This window comes from Paramormyrops kingsleyae, unplaced genomic scaffold (assembly GCF_048594095.1).
Source record: "Paramormyrops kingsleyae isolate MSU_618 unplaced genomic scaffold, PKINGS_0.4 ups52, whole genome shotgun sequence".
In the NCBI taxonomy this organism is placed as follows: Eukaryota; Metazoa; Chordata; class Actinopteri; order Osteoglossiformes; family Mormyridae; genus Paramormyrops; species Paramormyrops kingsleyae.
This window is the reverse complement of record NW_027325990.1, coordinates 30,378-52,016: the sequence shown is the minus strand read 5'-3', so window position 1 is coordinate 52,016 and position 21,639 is coordinate 30,378. Positions and strand designations below refer to the sequence as shown.

Here is a 21,639-nt window from a genome sequence, read left to right as displayed (position 1 = left end):
AGCAGGGAGATGGCAGGATGAGGACAGTGAGCAGGCAGCAGAGAGATGGCAGGATCAGGACAATGAGCAGGCAGCAGGGAGATGGCAGGATCAGGACAATGAGCAGGCAGCAGGGAGATGGCAGGATCAGGACAATGAGCAGGCAGCAGGGAGATGGCAGGATGAGGACAGTGAGCAGGCAGCAGGGAGATGGCAGGATGAGGACAGTGAGCAGGCAGCAGAGAGATGGCAGGATCAGGACAATGAGCAGGCAGCAGGGAGATGGCAGGATCAGGACAATGAGCAGGCAGCAGGGAGATGGCAGGATGAGGACAGTGAGCAGGCAGCAGGGAGATGGCAGGATGAGGACAGTGTGCAGGCAGCAGGGAGATGGCAGGATGAGGACAGTGAGCAGGCAGCAGGGAGATGGCAGGATCAGGACAGTGAGCAGGCAGCAGGGAGATGGCAGGATGAGGACAGTGTGCAGGCAGCAGGGAGATGGCAGGATGAGGACAGTGTGCAGGCAGCAGGGAGATGGCAGGATGAGGACAGTGTGCAGGCAGCAGGGAGATGGCAGGATCAGGACAGTGTGCAGGCAGCAGGGAGATGGCAGGATGAGGACAGCGCACAGGACCAAGTGGTGAGTTAGAAATTAGGCTGTACTTTACTACCATTATCTACTGTATCATCAATGCAGATATTAGCCTAATAGACAAATATTCATTTCTGAAGGCTGTTGGACCTGCGGGGACTGAGAGGGCAGGAATTACACCAGACTGCTGGACCAGACCAGGCTGTTTGTATATGTATAGGCTTTTTACTTTTATTAGTATACTACTTCTAGGATAATTCCTGAGAGTTAGCAAAACCAAATTCTTTTGGATAGGGATAAGGATAATGAGATCTTCTGTATTGATTCTCATTTTGTCGCATGTCCAGACTAGAGGTCGACCGATATATCGGCCGGCCGATATATCGGGCCGATATTTAGCATTTTTTAATGTATCCGCATCGGCCGATATCCGAGTGCACTACGCCGATTTTCAGACAGGCACGTCTGCGGGCAGCCCAGTGTTATTGTTGCCATAGATATATATATAGAATGACTAGATGTATTATGACGAGGTCTAGAGCGTCCGCACAGGTCGGCCATCTTACCACAGGCTGGCTTTCTGGCGGGATCATTCGAACGTCAGGTAAACAGAGGTAAGGTAAGTGACCTGCACAAACGTTAATACTCTTATCTCGCTGAAATCTTGATGGATTTACAAACTGTGTGTTTTCTTACAAACATTATTAACGTGGTTATAGTTCTGGATGCTTGAACATGTTGAAATCGCAACTTTTCTCCTCGAAAAAAAAACTGACTTAATCGTGCAGTTTAGTTGTGTATCACGCCTAGCTAGGCTACTAGCGATCCAGTAATTTGGGGCGAGGCAGAATTACGCTTTCTTTTCAATATAATACACACATTATAAACATGATTTAACTGAATTTACACATGATTTACTGTCTGGTTGGTTTGTTAAAACGTCTTGCATTATAATTTCTACAGGAAATTGCTGACAAGATGCCAGACTTTTGTGCCGCCTATGTCTGCTGTAACCGCCGTTGTCTCGAAACGAGAACCCGAGGGATCACCTTTCACCTGTAGGATGTTACAATATTATGAATTATTTTTAGGATAATCGTTAGCTACTTAGTGGAAGTATGTACATATTACATAATAGTATTGCTAGATTGTTGTTGACACAAGGTTTAGAATATTTTGTTTAACGTACACCCATTTTAAAATCACATTCCCTCTCTCTGTCTCTCTCTCTCACTTTCTCACAAACACACATACAGACACAGGGAGAGAATGTTAACTTTTATCTATTATTTTGTCCGAATGCACCAGAATGCTCCGTTTGTATGTGAAAATGACACATTCACCAGCCGCCACTGATCATGAGTTATAGTAATGCTAACCCACTCTTATCAGGCCCAGCTGGATGAGGACCAGAACCAGCACCACTGGGACACCTTTGTTACTTCGCTAAATTTTTAATGAAAATGTAAAAAAAAAAAAAAATCCATCAAATGTCTCTAACACCTCTGTCTAAACATTGATTTTAATAAATCTTCAAAAATCTTTGAAAAGTGCCTTTATAATGTCTAAACAAACTGTTTACTACCATTTTATGTGTAAAAATATTTTTATTAACGATTTGGAAATATGGACTTTAGTTCTTTGTGCTGTGTTATAGTCATCACTGTACAGGGTGGGGATTTTAACATGCAGCGTTTCTTGATGTATATTTGTTAAGGGAAATCTTGTAGGCTTAGTCTACCTATTCTAGAACATTATTCTATTTTTTAGAACATAAGATAATTATTCAAAAGTATTCAGTGTCATAACTACATATTTGACGTTTATAAAATCAAACCGTTTGAAAATCGGTTAAAAATTGAGCACGTTATGGCTATTTAAAAATTACATGTTTTACTATCAACATATTTTGGGTGAGCGAGCAGCCTGTGGTAAGATGGCCGCCATATGCGGACGTGCGACTCCGTTGGCCAGCAACGCAGACGAGACATCTAGTCATTCTATAGATATCTATGATTGTTGCTGTGGAACACGTGACCCATGCTGCCTTGTGCAGGACCACAGCCAGAAGTTTTGGAAGAGTCCTGGGATAAAAGGCTTAAATTCTGATCTTTCAATGACCTGTTTATTTAAGTAGTTTGCTATGAAATGTTGCTTTAAAAGAAAACGCGAATTACGCTATTGGGAACTGGGGTAATGATAATGAGCCTTCAACCAACTGTAGCTTACAGGTAACATTAAGGATCATTGATTCTAATAGAGTTCGTTTTGTGCGCTTATTGGTGGGCTCACAGACGTTTTTTAATCGTTAAAAATCATTTTAGTTGTTAACATTTTAATTATTACCATATCAGCCCGATGTTATCAGTTATGTTTTTTTTCTTGTGTCGGAGAATTTCACTCTGTGAGTGTGTGGGGCGGAGCAGGCAGCTCTCAAATACTGCAGCGTGTGTGAGAGTTGCGTTGCTCTGCCCTGATCACAGACAGCGCCGTCCTCGGGAGACACAGAGCTGCTAAGAACAATGCATGGCGGAGAAAAGTGTTTGTTCGAAAGCGTGGTTACCATTTACTTGAGCTGATGCTGACAATGGTCCTTCTGTGCAACTTTTTTTCATTTGAGACCGGAGATTCAAACAATTTGTCAGACGTCTAGATAAAAAGTGCATGACTTTGCGCAGTTAGTTTCCTCATTAAACATGTCTATCCTTTATACGGGCTTATACGTAGACAACGTCACAATCACTAGGGGCTTATGGTGTCCTTGCATACAAGGCTGTGCAATACGACAGTTATTTTATTTTCCGGGATCACTAGATTCTGATTGTGAATTTGGCTTTAAGCTATCTGTCTGCTAACAACAGAAACAACATGTTAGTGTACACTACTCATCATACCATGATGCACTTAGTGTTTTTTTTTTTCTTCAAAATGTATTAGAGTGTAATTGTTTTAATGTGCATGGAATACTGGAATTGTAGAATGAATTGAAGATGAAGGTACTATAATAAAAATTCTAACCTTGCATTTATTCTTCTGTTTTAGTAATTGCTGTCTGATGGCTGAACAAAAATCTAATCCTGTATGGCAGCATTTCACAAAGCCAACACCAGGAAAAGCCAGGTGCAATATCTGCAGCAGACTGGTGAGCTTGGGAGCTGAAGAATGAGTTTGCTGCTAAAGAGATTCTGATGCTGCTATCTTTATTGTTTATAAGTTTAAGTTGTTTATAAGTTGTATTGTGTTTTTGTTATTTAAGTTTATATTTAAATTTACACAAGTCAGTATTCAATAAATGCTAAGTTGAGAAATTTTGTGTATCATTTGTTATTATTAATGTGATATTTTATCATGCAAATAGAGGGGAAAACGTCCAATTTTCGGCCAAAAAATATCGGCAGCATATATCGGCCATCGGCTGACCCTGACTCCTAAATATCGTCATCGGCATCGGCTATTGAAAAACCCATATCGGTCGACCTCTACTATCAACCTTTGCAGGCTTGAGACAGGTTCGTTGGCAAGTGACGATGTTGCCACTAGTACTGAAAAGTCTCTCGGACGGCGAGCTTGTCGCAGGAATACACAGGTTTTTGCGGGCAAGTCTGGCGAGATGAGGAAAGCTTAGTTTGTGTACTTTCCACCATGCAAGTGGATCCTCCTCTTTGTCTATTGGAGGTGTTAGCAGGTAAGTGTTTAACTCTGCTTCCAAAGCATCCTTTAGGGTCAGAGAGGAATCACCCTTTGCTTCAGTTTCTCTCTGTTTAAAGAAGCTTCCCAATGACTTCTTTGCTTTCTTTGCCTGGGGTGCACTGGTAACGTTGGGCTCCACGTCAGTGCTGCAGCTTGATTTCTCCTGGCATTCCATCATCTGTGATACCACTCTGGCCTTAACTTGGGTCTTCTTGTCTGCACTGATGAAGTCTATCTTGAACCGGGGGTCCAAAAAATATGCCATATCTAGCAGCTTCTGAGTATCATCATCTTCGTATTTCTCATTGAGGTAGTCCAGCATCTTCATCTTTATGTTCTTGGTCAGGTCTGTGTCTTCCTCTCGCATTTCCAGTAGTGAAGTGTTGAAGAGCTGAAGAACTGGCTTTACAAAGGAGACACTGACGTATTCATCGCCTGAAAGTGCATCAGTGAAATCCAGCATTGGGCCCAGTGACTTGCTTACAGACTCCAGCACATCTATATCTTGCCAGGTTGGAATTAGATGCCGCAGCTTCTTGTCTGCAGACAGGACCTGAGTTAAAGCCTGCTGCTGCTCTAATATCCTGCTGATCATCATCTGTCTGGAACCCCATCTTGTTTGGCATTCTGAGATGAGACAATGTGATGGTAGATTGAGTTCCTTCTGGACTTTTGCCAGGGCATCGCTGGCCTTCCAGCTATGAGAGAAGTGGCTCACCAGCTTCTTGCAGACTCCTGTAGCACGATCATTGCGGCCATCCTTTTTCACTGCATTTTCTAAGCGGAGAAAACAAACAAAACATTGCGAACTTTAATTATTGAAGCACACTGTTTTATTTCAAACAATAAATGAAGAGCTCTTTTCCGAAACGCGATAGACGCCAATAATAATTTCCTTGTTTAAAATGTACTGCAAGATGCAGTTTCTTTCCAAACCCCAATAAGCACCGAACTTAATTTTAGCCTAGTGAACGTTCTCGCAATCCAACGTGGCTGCGCTCCTAACAGATGTTTGTTCATTAGGCTATAATTCCTCAAAATAAGTAAAAAAATCTTATTCTCTCTCTCTCTCTCTCTCTCTCTCTCTCTCTCTCTCTCTCTCTCTCTAAGTTTTCGGTGCTGATGCAGGACGCGTTCATGTACACGGCCCCTAAAAGCTGTGACAAAGAACCAGCAAAAGTAATGATTAGGAATATGTAAAATATTGCAATGAGACATTTTAATTGTTTATTAATAACTGCGAACATGAAAAATAAAAGACAAAAGACTTTTAAAAAAAGACAACCATCAATTTTTGGGAAAAATGGATGGATTTATAGCGTTTTGAAAAGAAAAAAAATTTACTTTGAATTTTTCAACAACAATATAGTTGTTTGATTTAATAATCATTATTCAACATGTTCAGACTAAGCAAAAAACATTTTAACAGGATAAATTGAATATTCACAAAATGTGTGGGTCTAGGTAAAACAATTAATTTCCCTGAAAACTATTGAAATGGAGTTATCGCATTTTGGAAAAGAGCTCCTCAAATGTGCTCATAAAACTATTTTTTGTTTAAAATTAAATGTTTAGTGTCTGTATTTTTTCTTACGTTTTAAAGCTCTACGTACACACATGCAACAAATTCATTTTACAAGTTTTGTCAGGTTCAGGACAGGTTATTAAGTAAAACAGCTGAGTAAAAATGTATTTTTATTTTGGATAAAGATCATGGTCATTACTCACCAACTGCAAGATGCAGTCTGTGGCCGAAGCACTGTAGCCTGGTCCACTTGTTCAGATCGGCAGCTTTCACCATGTTCGCTGCATTATCTGTTGTTATACAGACTTGACGTGTCTCATCTAAGCCCCAAGCGGACACCGCTTCTCTCAGGGCCTCTGCGACATTCTCGGCTGTATGACTTTCCGGGAAAAATGCCGTCTGCAAACAGCGACTTTTTAGCTCGAAGTCCTCTGCGATGAAATGGACCGTCAGACTCATGTAGGGCTCCGTTGTCCTGCTGGACCACAAGTCTGTTGTAGTTGCATAGTATTCCACGTGCGACAGTTCTGCTTCAATCTTAGATTTGCATTTTTCATACAGCTCTTTTATCGCAACTTGGGAAAAATATGTGCGGGATGGTATAACATACCGCCTGTCAAGCGTTCGGATCATTTTCTTAAATCCCTCTTTGGCGACGGTATTTAATGGCAACATATCTTTAGCGATATGAAACGTTATTGCGTCTGTTATTTCTTTCTGTCATTGAGAGCCTTTCTGGTAAGGTGTCACACTGGCAAAGGCATCACAAACATTTGTTTGTTTTGGTTGACATCCAGATTTGGCTTTGTATTCGTTGTAAAGAGCTTTGTGGTGCCGTTTTAAGTGATCAGACAAATTGGTGGTGTTTCCATGTTTTGTGGCCACAACTTTATGACACTCCATGCAAAGTACCTCTTTTTGGTCAACATCCTCCTTTTTGTAGCCGAAATAGTCCCAAATAGATGATTTCGACTTTCTTTTTGGTACGAAATCATTTTTTTGCGGCGGATCCTCTTCGTCGCGCATTTTTAGCAGTGAATGTTGGCTGTGAGCGGTGAGCAGCGACACAGCGAACCAATCACTGTGCAGGCACGCGGAACGTGCATGTCACCCCAGCAACAAGCCATACAACAAACTCGTGTTTACTGTGTGCTACCGTTCTCTTAATACACAATGGGCTTCTACCCTTCACATCGTATGTTCCGGCGATGTGACTATCGCTCACGCGCACATCGCGATGTCGATGTCAAAACAGAATATCGTTCAGCCCTAGTGCAGAGCTTGGAAGTCTGCGGATGTGTTCCTTTTTAACCCTCTGGAGTCTTGGGGTAGGGGACACACTTTCACTAACTGGGGCATGCTCACACATTTCATTCAATATCATAAACTTAATTCCTGGCAAATAAATTATTTCTTATATATTTGGTTTGGTAACAAACTCATCTTAATCTTAGTGTACTTTAGATTTATGTGAAGTTTGTAATTTGACATTCAAAGTATAGACATTGCAAAATGCACTTTGGAACACTCTGTGGGTGTTTGTTTAATATTATCTTTGAAAGTCTTATTGTACTGTGTTGGCATGATTTGCATAGTGTGGGAATGTTTCAGCCTTATAGATTGTGATTATGTGTTAATGTAAGTAGTACAAGCATAATATTTATTATTCATGTATTTGAGCTGATTTACATTTTGTTTTGGTATGAAAAGGTTATTTTGATACGTCCCCCATGGAGGGGACCACATATTAAACGGATTTTTGGAACAGGGAGCCGGAAGTGGGGCTTGCCCCATCTGCTCCAGGCATCGACCCGGTATTGCAGTGCTTCCGGGAACGGTGCACCTCTACTGCCCCCTGTTGTTGAAAGGCAGAACTGACTGACTGAATGGGTGACTAATAGACTGAGTGCCTCTGGATGGCCAACTAATTAGCCGCATGTGGTGTGAGGGAGGGGCCCTGTCCGTGCGCGGCCCCAATTTTTCTTTTTTTTTAAAGTAAGGTGACACGCTGTCGTTTGTGCGGTGGGCAGCTGTGCTGAGGTAAGGCATGACTTCATCTTTGCCTTTTGAATTTTCCCTCATGTTTGTTTAAATGATTGCTGTTTTTTGAGAGGACAGGAGGACAGGGAGGACGCCGGTGGCTGCGACGCCCCTGGGCATTCTACTCTGCGCGGGGGCGTCACGGAGGCCCGGCTAACGGCGACCCGCTAAGCGGCAGCCCCATATCGACTCGGGTCTCTCTTCGGTCTTCAGGACCGGTATACGTTTCTTCTCTTTTCTGGATTGGAAAAGACAAGAGCAAAAGTGGAAGAGTTGACGAAATGGCGTCGGATGGCGTAGCTTATAGCGGTGGGGCGTAAAGACCTTGCATTCCAGAGCATCCCTGCGCATATGAGAGTCTGCTCCATACATCTCCGTTCAGGTAAGTCAAGTTCCGGTGTGATCACTAGACTCCATTCCTGTGTTTGTCCCTAAAGAGAACAGCCAGGATAGGAAATGCTGGAAACCCATCCCGACTGGAGTCCATCCCTTCCCGGTGACACAGTAACCCGAAAGTGTTTGTGAGTGTGGTTTATGTCAGATTAGGAGAGCTGAAATGAACCTTTTGTTGGATGATAGTCGGCGACCAAAACAAGAGCTAGATCACAGAAAAGTGTTTCAAAAGCGACAGCGTCAAAGTGAAATGCAACGCTGGATGGAAGTTTTCTAGTCCTGATGAAGGATGTAGAATCGGAATCCAGATATGTTTCCATACAAGGAATTTGCCTTGGTGGTGCTTTTACATGACATTACAAAGAACATAAGAACATAAGAAATTTACAAACGAGAGGAGGGCATTCGGCCCATCAAGCTCGTTTGGGGAGAACTTAACTAATAGCTCAGAGTTGTTAAAATTTTATCTAGCTCTGATTTAAAGGAACCCAGGGTTTTAGCTTCTGCTACACTAGCAGGAAGACTATTCCATACTCTAACTACACGCTGTGTAAAGAAGTGCTTCCTCAAATTTTTCTCCCGCTAATTTCCACTTATGGCCACGAGTTCTAGTATTTAGACTAATATTGAAATAGTCATTTGGCTGAAGAGCATCCAGACCCGTTAGAATCTTATAGACCTGAATCATATCCCCCCTTAGTCTCCTTTGCTCAAGGCTAAACAGATTCAGTTCCGCTAACCTCTCCTCATAAGACATTCCTCTAAGACCAGGAATCATTCTCGTAGCTCTTCGTTGCACCTTTTCTAAGGCAGCAATGTCCTTCTTGAGGTATGGTGACCAAACCTGCACACAGTATTCTAGGTGGTGTCTTACCAAGGAATTATATAAGTGTATCATCACCTCCCTTGACTTAAACTCCACACACCTAGAGATATAACCCAACATTCTGTTGGCCTTTTTTATTGCTTCCCCACACTGGCGAGAGTTACCCACATTTAGCAAAGACATATGCAGAAAGGTAATAAACAATAGACTGGCAATTGGGTAATATGATAATTATATGATAATTAAGTTTATTAATGGTAGTAATGATGGTATTATGATATTTATATATGTGTGTGTACATAGTAATCATTGTAGTATGAATATAAACTATATAAATGGTATAATAATTTAAAGGGCTCTTAAATGGTGCCGTTATTAAGTAGCAGCCAAGTCAACTATATGTGCAAGAGTGCAATATGTATACAGAATTTGCAGTATGTGTGCATAATGTGCAAGAGTGCAGAATATAATCATAGAGGAAGTTTATCAGTTGTTCACTGGTTATGCTGGTGGATATTTCACTGCAGCTGACGATTAATTGAACGTCCATTCAGAGACTGGTTTGGTTAATGAGAGAGACTACCTGAGGGGAGAAGCTCTTGGCGTGTCTTGTGGTCTTGGTTCTGATTGCCATGAGTCTTCTCATGGAGGGTAAGGCTTGAAAGATGTGGTGAGCAGGGTGAGATGGGTCCTCAAAGATTTTGTATGCCCGTTTCCTGGTTCTGGTGATGTAAAGTGTCTGGAGGGTAAGCAGGTTACTGCCGATTATTCGCTCTGCTGAGTGGATGATGTGTTGCAGTCTGGCCTTGTCTCGTTCAGTGGCTGATCCAAACCAGGCTGTGATGGAGGAGGTGACGATGGACTCAATGATTGTAGCGTAAAACTGGGCCATCGTGGTTATAACATGTTATTTTGGATCAGGCACGGACAGTTGTGAGAGTTCATTCCGCATTAGCTCCGATAGAATAGTATTAAATGCAAAGCTAAAGTCCACAAACAGAATCCTAACATATGTCTCAGGGCACTCCAAAAGTCGGAGTAAGAAATGGAGTCCAGTGTTAACTGCATCGTCCACAGGTCTGTTGGTTCTGTAGGCAGACTGTAGCCTGGGGTCAAGCGATAGGTCTGTGATGGTTTTAAGGTATGACAGCACAAGTCTCTCAAAAGCCTTCATTACCACCGATGTGAGAGCCACCAGTCTGTAGTCACTGACTGGTTCAGTGACTGGTTGAAAATATCTGTGAAGACAGGTGACTATTGATCTGCACAGTGCTTCAGAGTGGCTGGGGAGACAGAGTCTGAACCAGGAGCTTTCCTTGTATTCTGGCTACTGAAGATCTTGTTTACATCTCTGTCGTTGATTCTCCTGGGGAGGTGGCTGGACGTGGGGGGGGTGAGCTGGGTATAGTGTGGGCGAGGTGTGAAGGTACCCAGGTGTGAAGAAGGCCATTGAAAAGGTGAGGGCTGTATGATGCGCGAATGTGGCTTTTCAAACCCGCAGTAGAATTTGAACAGGTTTTTGTCACCACTCCTGTAAGCTTCATCTTTTGTTTTATGAAGCTGCCTGAGTTCAGTTGTAAACCATGGTTCGTCGTTATTATAGCTGACAACAGACTTTTTGGGAATGCGAGAGTCCTCACAGAAGCTTATGTGCCATGTTACAGTGTCCGTGTATTCATCCACGCTGTTAGTAGCAGTTTTGAAAACATTCCAGTCTGTCGAGTCAAAGCATGATTTTAATTGCTCTACTGCTCCACATGTTCAGTGTTTCACTCTAGTAACAACAGGTTTAGCAGTTTTCAGATTTTGTCTGTATGCTGGAATTAGATGAATTGTTGCATGGTCAGAGTTTCCTAGTGCAGCACCAGTCATTTTCTGTCATTAAAATGTGACGTCTTTTCAGTTAGCTATTTATTTATTTTGGCTTTTTCTTATTATTATGTGTTCATTGTAATTGATTAATAAAATTATTTATTTTCATTATTATTTCTTTTACTTATCTTTGAAATGTGATTTTGACATTTTAATTTGATTGTATCCTTGTCTTTGTAAAGCACTTTGAATTGCCTTGTGCCCGAATTGTGCTATATAAATAAACATGCTTAAAATCTTTGATGATGACAATGTGCCCAGCCGGCTGTGAACTGTTCTTCGCTTTCTCCATCTTTGCATTTCTTGCATTGTGAAGATCTGCGAGCTGTTTAATTTTAGTGACCACTCCTTTTCAGGATTATGTAGTATATGTTTAACATTACTTCAAAGTGTGGAAGGGAAATTTAAAGTGATGGTAGGCCAGGGTTGGGAGGCATTGTGGGATTGTTCTTGTGTCTCAGGTTTTGTTGTTTTGGGGATGGTGCCGTGTGTCCTTGCCTCACAGCCACCTGCACGGAACCAGCTTTGCAGGCCACAGATCTTGGAGAACTGGGCTGAAGGGAACATCGCCGGGGGGAGAAAGGGGACCTGCAGGAAGCCTTGAAATGTAGCTGCTATACTATGCTAGACGCAGTTTGTTGTATGGTAGCATTTGAACACACAAGCAAGTTATGTACCCATAAGGGTTGTATATGTTTACGCTGAAGTCTTTATTTAGGTAATATAGGGTTGGGGTTTCCCTTACTGATAACATTGTGAGCCATGCCAGCCATGGACACCAAAGGGGGGGTTGCACCTTTTTGCTGGGTTGGGAGTGGAATTTCCCTAATGTTTAGGGTTTTTGCCCTCCTTCCTAGGCTGGATAGACAGGATTATGTGTGGGACTCATAGGAGGCCTAGGCCTAACGAGGATTGGAAACTGAACATCCTTGAAGTAGACCAATAGAGGTGGCGTATTATGTTTGTTGTATGTTCGAAACCTGGTTTGCAGATGTTTGGTAACCAATCAGGACTTAGAAGTCCATATAGGGGAATTCGTCTTATAGTATATTAACCTGCTGATTTCTGGGTGCGGGGTGCATTGCGCATTGTCCCCGAGTGTGGTTGGAACACTATGCTGGATTGCTGAATAAAGAAGAAAATTTTGCTCATTACATGCGAGGCCTGGAGTTTGATTCAAGTGTGACAGAGTGAGAGTGATTATAGAGGATTATAGAGTCATAGTTGTTTGGGTTAATTCTGAGTACCACAAAAGTTTACAAGCCCTATTTTGGCAAGAGCTAATCCTAATCATTTTCATCCTTGCCGTTTAAATCACTCATGAATAGATGTGTTTGTGAGAAATTGATCTGTTTTAAGCATTTTCAATTTAAATAAATACTGCAATACTACTACGAGATATCTAACAACATACGAAGCAACATTCAACAGGGGGTAGTGAAGTGATTCATGGCTGATCAAAGTGCCAATTCGATGTGGGGCAGTGATTAGCATGTGGAGAATGCTGCAGCAGTATTACAAAATCAGCAACTCTTTTAAAAATAATAGTGATAAAAATATATTATTTATTAATAAGTATATATAATCAGTACACAAAATATAAGTATATAAATATAAGCATATAAAGTATACACTCACCTAAAGGATTATTAGGAACACCTGTTCAATTTCTCATTAATGCAATTATCTAATCAACCAATCACATGGCAGTTGTTTCAATGCATTTAGGGGTGTGGTCCTGGTCAAGACAATCTCCTGAACTCCAAACTGAATGTCAGAATGGGAAAGAAAGGTGATTTAATCAATTTTGAGCGTGGCATGGTTGTTGGTGCCAGACGGGCCGGTCTGAGTATTTCACAATCTGCTCATTTCACAATCTGCTCAGTTACTGGGATTTTCACGCACAACCATTTCTAGGGTTTACAAAGAATGGTGTGAAAAGGGAAAAACATCCAGTATGCGGCAGTCCCGTGGGCGAAAATGCCTTGTTGATGCTAGAGGTCAGAGGAGAATGGGCCGACTGATTCAAGCTGATAGAAGAGCAACTTTGACTGAAATAACCACTCGTTACAACTGAGGTATGCAGCAAAGCATTTGTGAAGCCACAACACGCACAACCTTGAGGCGGATGGGCTACAACAGCAGAAGACCCCACCGGGTACCATTCATCTCCACTACAAATAGGAAAAGAGGCTACAATTTACACAAGCTCGCCAAAATTGGACAGTTGAAGACTGGAAAAATGTTGCCTGGTCTGATGAGTCTCGATTTCTGTTGAGACATTCAAATGGTAGAGTAAACAGAATGAGAACATGGATCCATCATGCCTTGTTACCACTGTGCCGGCTGGTGGTGGTGGTGTAATGGTGTGGGGGATGTTTTCTTGGTACACTTTAGGCCCCTTAGTGCCAATTGGGCATCGTTTAAATGCCACGGCCTACCTGAGCATTGTTTCTGACCATGTCCATCCCTTTATGACCACCATGTACCCATCCTCTGATGGCTACTTCCAGCAGGATAATGCACCATGTCACAAAGCTCGAATCATTTCAAATTGGTTTCTTGAACATGACAATGAGTTCACTGTACTTAAATGGCCCCCACAGTCACCAGATCTCAACCCAATAGAGCATCTTTGGGATGTGGTGGAACGGGAGCTTCGTGCCCTGGATGTGCATCCCACAAATCTCCATCAACTGCAAGATGCTATCCTATCAATATGGGCCAACATTTCTAAAGAATGCTTTCGGCACCTTGTTGAATCAATGCCACGTAGAATTAAGGCAGTTCTGAAGGCGAAAGGGGGTCAAACACCGTATTAGTATGGTGTTCCTAATAATCCTTTGGTGAGTGTATAAGTACATAAAGTATAAGTATATAAAGTTTAAGTATATAAAGTATATAAGTCTTAAGTATAAAAATGATATAAGTATAAAAAGTTTAAGGGCTCAGAGGACCGCTTCTCCTACTCATCAGAGTGGATCTGGTGTCTGAACTTCTTTTTCAGAGCCTTTGATTTTTTTATTTTTTTTTCTCTTTTCCCTTTCCTTTTTTCTTTCTTTTTTAAATTCCCCACCACCACCCCCCCTCTTCGGAGGACAACTTTATTTTACACTAAATTCAAGAGCAAAGAGTGTGGCTGCTCCGAACTCACCCGTCCCGTGGAGGAAAGGAAAAAAAAAAAAAAAAACGGGGGATACAGAAACTACAATCGTAACGAGAACAGACATTAATCACCATGGGGAGAGAAAAGAAAAAAAAAAAAAGGAAACAGAGGTATACAGGAAAAATAAAACTAATAATGTAGGTAGGACGGAGAAAATGAAGTGTAGGGGAATACAGAATACAAACAACCATAAGAAAAATAACACTCATTACAAGGACATCAAACAACAAACATTATAACATCAGTAATAATAATTATAATTAATAATGTGACAAATAGGTATTATATATATATATATATATATGTAGCATACACACACGTGATCCTACCCTTATACATGTATATTTCAATTCCTATGTCTATAACACACGCTAAAAAGTAACAATAATAATGATACTGATCGCTCAACCATTCTTATATGTATGTGTAAGTGTAGGTGTGAACTGATTTGTCATTGGATGTGCTGGCATATGATGCCGTCGGGGGAAGCGACAGCACCCCACCCCCCCACAAGGCCGAAGGCGAAGGCAGGAGAAACCAGGCAACCGAGGCCACCCTGCCGCCCCCCCAGCACAAGGGCCCACGGCCATGTGCCCCGGAGATAACCACCCGCCCAACCCAGGAAGCAGCCCGCGAGGGACTAAAGGGGCGCCAACCCCCGTACAGGGAGGCCCGCAGAGGGAGGACGGGCGGCGAGCCCCCCCGCCCAGCCCAAACCGAACCCCCCAATCCGCCTAGAAGGCCCCCAGTGTCCCAAGATCCCCCGGACTGCCCGCCAGGGCCCCACCACGGCGCAGCAGAGCCAAGCACCACCCGGCCCGCGGCCCAAGAGAGGAGGCCGCCCACACCCGCCAGAGCCTTTGATAAGATGGAAGTAATGTCCTCTTGAGGCCATGGGCGTCCCCTGTGTCAGCCCCTCCTTGGCACTGGCGTCCCACCTGGCGATCTCAGCACCGGGTGCAGTTTAATGCGGGGCAGCTCCGCCAGGACATCCACCATGTTGGGGCCTTTGGTGGGTCCTGCGCCACTTCCCTGACGATGACTCTGCTTGGGGCCCTGGATACTAGCAGGTGGAGGAGGACGAGGTGGCGGTGGAGGATGAGGAGGAGGAGGAGGGGGCGGGAAACAGCTTGGAGCTGAAGTGGGGACTACAAAAGGAGTCCCAGTGGTCTCCGAACTACTCCGGGATATATATGGGTCAGTCAGGGCACCAGCAAGCATGGAGATCTCGGACCGGAACCTTGTCTTCGAGGGCTGCAATCTTTTTCCAAACTGCCGCCCACTCGGACCCTGCCTCTGCTGCAACAGCAGCATGCTGGAGATCCCCGTGTCCACTGGGGAGGTGGATGCCGTTGCAACACTTGAGGATTTCTTCACAAAGCGCTGGGAAAGAAAAAAATCTCCAGTTGCAAAAAACTTGTTACATTGCGCAGTTCAACGCAGAGGGAGCGACTCTGTGAAACAAGCGATCTTCCTTGGCCGAAAAAATACTGAATTCGGAACGGAATCAAATCCAAAAAAAACAGTCTGCACACAAAGTACAGAGAGTTAGATGTCTTACTTAAACATCACACAAAATTATATTTTTTTCCATCATCCATTAACATACAGCGCAATCTCAGATTCACATTAGGCCATACTATGATACTATACAGATTTCCTGAATAACATTAATATACACATATACATGTATATACTTATATATGCACATTATAAACATTTCAACCTGCAATGGTACTAACAGGGTGGCTAAACTGAATAACACCATATCACAGTCAACGTATTCCGATCAATTAGCAAGTAGCCTTATAGGTAGCTTTAGCATTTTACATACAACTACAAAAAATGATACATTAGTAAAGAAAATAATCAACCACACAATCAGCAAAGGTTCACATTCATATCCTGACTGTTTTTCCTTCACACTAATGATCCCTATATCTATATTTTCAAACAGGTAAATTGACCTACCAGGATATCCAAAAGAGAGCACTTGCACCAAAATCTTTCTATCCACTAATTGCTGCAATTGTATGCTTAGGCCAAAAAAAATAAACAGTGCTCTAAACGTTGACATCTACACAAATATATATATGTAGATATATACGTTTATTTCCCTAAGTTGCCGTTCACTCCTCTTTCCGCTCTCTTTACCCGCCTTCCTCCGTCTAGAAAAACCCGCCGGAAAAAAAAAACTCCCACCCTACCTTTTGGCACTCAGGAGCGTCTTAAAGAGACAGCTGCCCACTTTGGTATACACAACTTATTGTAAGGTTCATGTCTCCCTCTTTACAAATTACGCTCTATAATAGCTTCAAAGCCTTATGGTAGCTTTATAGACCTGGCTACATTTGGTTTTGTTATTATTATTATTGGTATTAGTATTATTATTTTAAGAATGAAGCTAAATAATATAGCTAATATATCACATATGGGTTAAAATGCAGAGGACGCATTTCGTCGTTGTGTGATGTGCCAAGAATGGCACTTGATCACAAAGTACAAATACTTTTTTACTTGCCAACATTCATAAGCAACGTTATTTTTCATTACAGTTGAACTTTTTTTTGGGGGGACTTTTTTATTTGAAGGACTTACTTCAAATATTGACAATAATAACAAAAATAAAGTACAAAAAAAACTGCTAAACAATAGCAAGTGCTTAAAGTGCATAAATAACAAGTGCTCAAAGTGCTAAAGAACTGACCTGCTAAACTGAAGATTAGAAGTGAAATCAAGGCCATTATCACTTATTTTTTCTTTTTTTCTGGGTTGTAAGCAAAGTCCTGCAAACTCTTTCTTTTTAAGACATTTGGACCAGAAGATGGAGCTGGTACAGTGGAGGAGGATGAGGCTTTGGCTGGTCCAGATGATGAGGATGAGGCTTTGGCTGGTCCAGAGGGAGGGAGAAAGAGTTTGGCTAGTCCAGAAGAGTCTGGTCCAGAAGATAAGGATGAGGCTTTGGCTGGTCCAGAGGATGAAGATGATGCTTTGGCTGGTCCTGAGGATGAAGATGAGGCTTTGGCTGGTCCAGAGGATGAAGATGAGGCTTTGGCTGGTCCAGAGGGAGAGAGAAAGAGTTTGGCTGGTCCATTGGAAGTTGAAAATGGTCTGAATGGTCCAGAGGAGGAGGCTGAGGGTCTGGCTGGTCCAGAGGAGGTTGAAAAAGGTCTGGATGGTCCAGTGGAGGTTGGTGAGGGTCTGGATGGTCCAGTGGAGGTTGGTGAGGGTCTGGCTGGTCCAGAGGAGGTTGAAAAAGGTCTGGATGGTCCAGTGGACGAGGATGAGTGTTTGACTCGTCTAGAGGAGGCTTTGGCTGATCCAGCGATATTCCTGGCCTGCCGTATGAGTTTGTTTGCCATCTGTGATGGCCGAATCCTTGCTGCCTCATTCACCCTTTTCTTCTTTTGTGCCTGTTGTGCCTCTTTCTTTTTCTGCAGATGTTTTTGATATGTTTGATACGATGACAGGCAAGACCACCTTAATGGCTGGTCTATTGTCATTGTCGATGCTGTCCACTCCCTTGCTTTAATCGTGGATTTTACAATTGCAAGGCTCTCATAAGTTTCCACATTCATGGAGCATCTGTCTGCTTCAAGAATATCACCCATGAGATTAAATGATCCCTCAACCAGGGGGCCTGTGAAAATGCTAAGTAGTGCTTTGACCAGCTGACCCAGAATGGGAAATCTCACACCTCTCTCTGGATTTTTCATGGATACAACTCTGCTCCACCAATCTACATCAACTCGGCCTTCTTCTTCAATGTAGTTCTGGGCACACGTTACCAGGTCCACCTCTATTTGGTACGCCCGTATCTCTTCCTCCACCTGACCAATCTCTTCTGGTGCGACCACATTAGGCAAGGCCTCTCCTAATGTGATAAAAGCCCCACAGATGGAGTCATCTTGAATCAGAGAGGGAGTGAGTGCAGAAAGTGAGGTGATTATCTTGTTGTCCAGAGGAAGGTCTTTGAGAAGGAACTCTGATGACTTCATGTACCCTTCTCTGAGAGAGTTGTAAATGTTTCTCACCCATATCAGCCTCTCCACACGGGCCTTGTTTAGTGCAGAGTAGCAGTATCTTCCAACAGACAACCTTTTGTCTTAAAGTTGCAAATCTTTACTCCGGACATCAACCTTGATGATATCCTTTGCACTCAGTGGGATGGCTTCCAGCTTCATAAATTTGCTGAGGAGCTCTCGAACTAGGGCCACCATCTCCACGTGCAGCAAGTGCGCCATTGGTTTTTCATGTTGCATTTTTTTCAAAAATCCCTGAAATGTTGAAAGTATGCCTGCAAACATTAAAAAAAAAATTATTTTTATTTGACATTTTCACATGCGTAAAAAAAACCCAACAAGAAAACAGAATTAAAGACAAGTTGCATACAGTTCAAATAAATAGCAGTGCGTTTTAAAAAAGTGAATAAAGTATAAATACTTTTAATAGCTTTTATTTCCATATATCAGATGTAATGGAAAAATTACTCCAAATCAAATTATTAACGAATTTGACCAGGTCTGCAGTTTTTTTTACTGGAAGCAAAGGAAACGGAATATGAATCTGTTCCCAAAAAAAAATAAAAAAAATTGAAATGTTGAGATTTTTCAAACACTTGACATAAACTTAAGACATTTTTCAAGATTTAACTTAACTTTAAATTACTGAAGTAATATTTTGGTGCATAATCATTGTTTTTGTCAGATGTTAATCAGATCATAATCAGATGTTATCATCAGTTAAATCTTTAAAATGTTTTAAGTGTATGTCAATGTTTGTGGCTGAAGAGAAAAGAAAAAATTCACAACACTGCTATATTTTTTTCTTAAGATAAATATTCCTTCTCTTCATTTCCTGTAAAAAAAATGCACACTTAATAAAGTATTTTACATTTTTTGCCTTGGAATTGAATGTCTAATCTTTCCATTACATTTGAAATATGGAAATAACATACTGATTAAAAATAATTTCACTTTATTCACTTTTTTTTAACAATAAACTGCTGTTTATTTGAACACTTCTATATAACTCTGCATAACTTCTAAAGCTGGTTATATGACTCTAAAATGGCGCTGGTGTGTTCGGCCGCCATCCTGGCAGCTCCGGCACGACTGTGCTTTTTTCTTGTTTTATTTATTTTTTTCATCGTTTTTTTTGCTCATGCTGCACAAGGTCTGACTCAATATGACTTTGGCTCACTTTTGGACATAGGACAACACTTTTCACTCACCTCTGCTACCGGTTTACTCGACACAACGTCGTGGCCGAAAGAGATCCTCCGGGACGGAAACAAAGACCCCAGAGGTCGCCGGGGACAAAGGAGACGGCGATACCGAGGTCGAAGAGCAGGGGTCCGGAACAGGCTGCGCACCAGAGCACACCGTCCTCCACTGCCTAGCATACTGCTAGCCAACGTCCAGTCACTTGAGAACAAGCTGGATGACATCATGGCAAGAACTAGGTACCAGCGCGACATCAGAGACTGCAACATCTTCTGCCTGACCGAAACCTGGCTGACCAGCTCTGTGGCGGACCACGCGATAACCCCGGCAGAATCGTTCTCTGTTTTCCGCTCGGACAGAACAGCAGAGTCCGGTAAATTGCGAGGCGGTGGGGTTTGTTTTATGGTCAATAACAGATGGTGTAACCCTGGGAATATCACTGTCCTTTCCCGGTCATGCTCACCCCACCTGGAGCTTCTCACCATTCTCTGTCGCCCATTCTACCTCCCTCGGGAGTTTACTGCTGTGATTATCTCTGCAGTGTATATCCCGCCACAAGCGGACAACAATAAGGCGCTATCGGACCTCCATGATGTGCTGAGTGGCCACCAGGCTAAACATCCAGACGCCGCCCTCATCGTAGCAGGGGATTTTAATAAAGCCAGATTAAAACAGATCATGCCTAACTTCCACCAGCATGTCACCTGTCCCACCAGAGGTAACAACACATTAGATCACTGTTACAGTCCGTTCAAGGGTGGCTACAAAGCCATCTCTCTACCGGCTTTTGGGAAATCGGACCATGCCGCCATCTTACTCGCACCGGAATACAAACAAAGGCTACACCAGGAAGCTCCGGTGACGCGAGAGGTCAGACGCTGGACTGCCCACTCAGAGGCGACGCTGCAGGACGCACTCAGTGACGTAGACTGGAACGTATTCCAGGATACTTCCGCAAACATTGACGAGTTCGCGGACACAGCGATTAGCTTCATTGGCATGCTAGTGGACACTGTCATCCCAAAGGCTACAATCCGGACTTTTCCTAATCAGAAACCTTGGGTAGACTCTACTGTCCGGGAAGCTCTCAAGGCACGAACCACTGCCTACAATAATGCACTCACTTCGGGCGATATGACCAGCTACAAGGCCTCTTCTTATGGACTAAGGAAGGCTGTGAAAGCGGCTAAGAGGCGCTACAAGGACAATGTGGAGTCGCATTTCCAACACGGCGACTCCCGACGTATATGGGACGGGCTACGAACAATCACAGACTATAAACCCAGCACTGAGAGATGCACGAAACCGGAATTAGCTGACGACCTCAATGCTTTTTTCGCGCGTTTCGAGGTGTCTGCTGTGGTGGCAAATCAGAGCGCTGCACCCGCCCCCGCTGCTGAACCGGCACCTCTGATACTGTCTGAACATGATGTGAGGAGAGCTCTGAGGGCAACCAACTGCAGGAAGGCAGCGGGACCAGATGGCATACCGGGACGTGTGCTAAGAGTATGTGCAGATCAGCTGACCACGGTATTCACCAGCATCTTCAATGCCTCCTTAGCCCAACAGGTAGTCCCCACCTGCTTTAAAACATCAGTGATTGTTCCAATCCCGAAGAACCCCCGCCCAGCCAGCCTCAATGATTACCGCCCAGTAGCCCTGACATCTATAGTGATGAAGTCCTTCGAGAGGCTCATGAAACCCTTCATCAGCTGCTTCCTTCCCTCTGACTTTGATTCATTGCAGTTTGCATACCGGACAAACAGATCCACCGGAGACGCTGTTGCACAGGTCCTGCACTCCACACTGAGCCACCTTGATGAGGGATGTGGTAACTATGTGAGAATGCTGTTCATAGACTACAGCTCAGCATTCAACACCATAGTCCCCCACACCCTCTCGGAAAAGCTCCAGGACTTGGGTTTCAGTACGTCCTTGTGCAGGTGGATACACAGCTTCCTGACCGCAAGACCACAGTCAGTGAGAATAGGGGATGTGTACTCCCATACACTCACACTGAACATAGGGGCCCCCCAGGGATGTGTGCTGAGCCCCCTTCTCTACTCCCTCTACACCGCGGACTGCAAGGCCAGGCACCTCACTAACTCCATTGTGAAGTTTGCTGACGACACAGTGGTGGTAGGACTCATCTCCAGGAATGACGAGAGGGCCTACCGGTGTGAGGTGGACGGTCTAGCAAAGTGGTGTAAGGCAAATCACCTCTCCATGAACATCAGTAAAACAAAGGAGATGGTGATTGACTTCAGGAGACAGAGAGATGAGCAAACTCACACCCACCTCCAGATCAACGGAACCCCTGTGGAGAGAGTC

General features: G+C 43.3%; 1 long non-coding RNA gene and 1 pseudogene across 1 annotated transcript; both read left to right on the top strand.

The window, feature by feature from the left end:
• Nucleotides 1-778: 778 nt before the first annotated feature.
• On the top strand, nt 779-2,121 carry LOC140586399 (uncharacterized). Its single transcript, XR_011988216.1, has 2 exons — nt 779-1,190; nt 1,535-2,121. It is a non-coding gene; the product is annotated as an uncharacterized lncRNA (long non-coding RNA).
• Nucleotides 2,122-7,401: 5,280 nt separating this feature from the next.
• On the top strand, nt 7,402-7,634 carry LOC140586402 (U2 spliceosomal RNA; annotated as a pseudogene).
• Nucleotides 7,635-21,639: the final 14,005 nt, after the last annotated feature.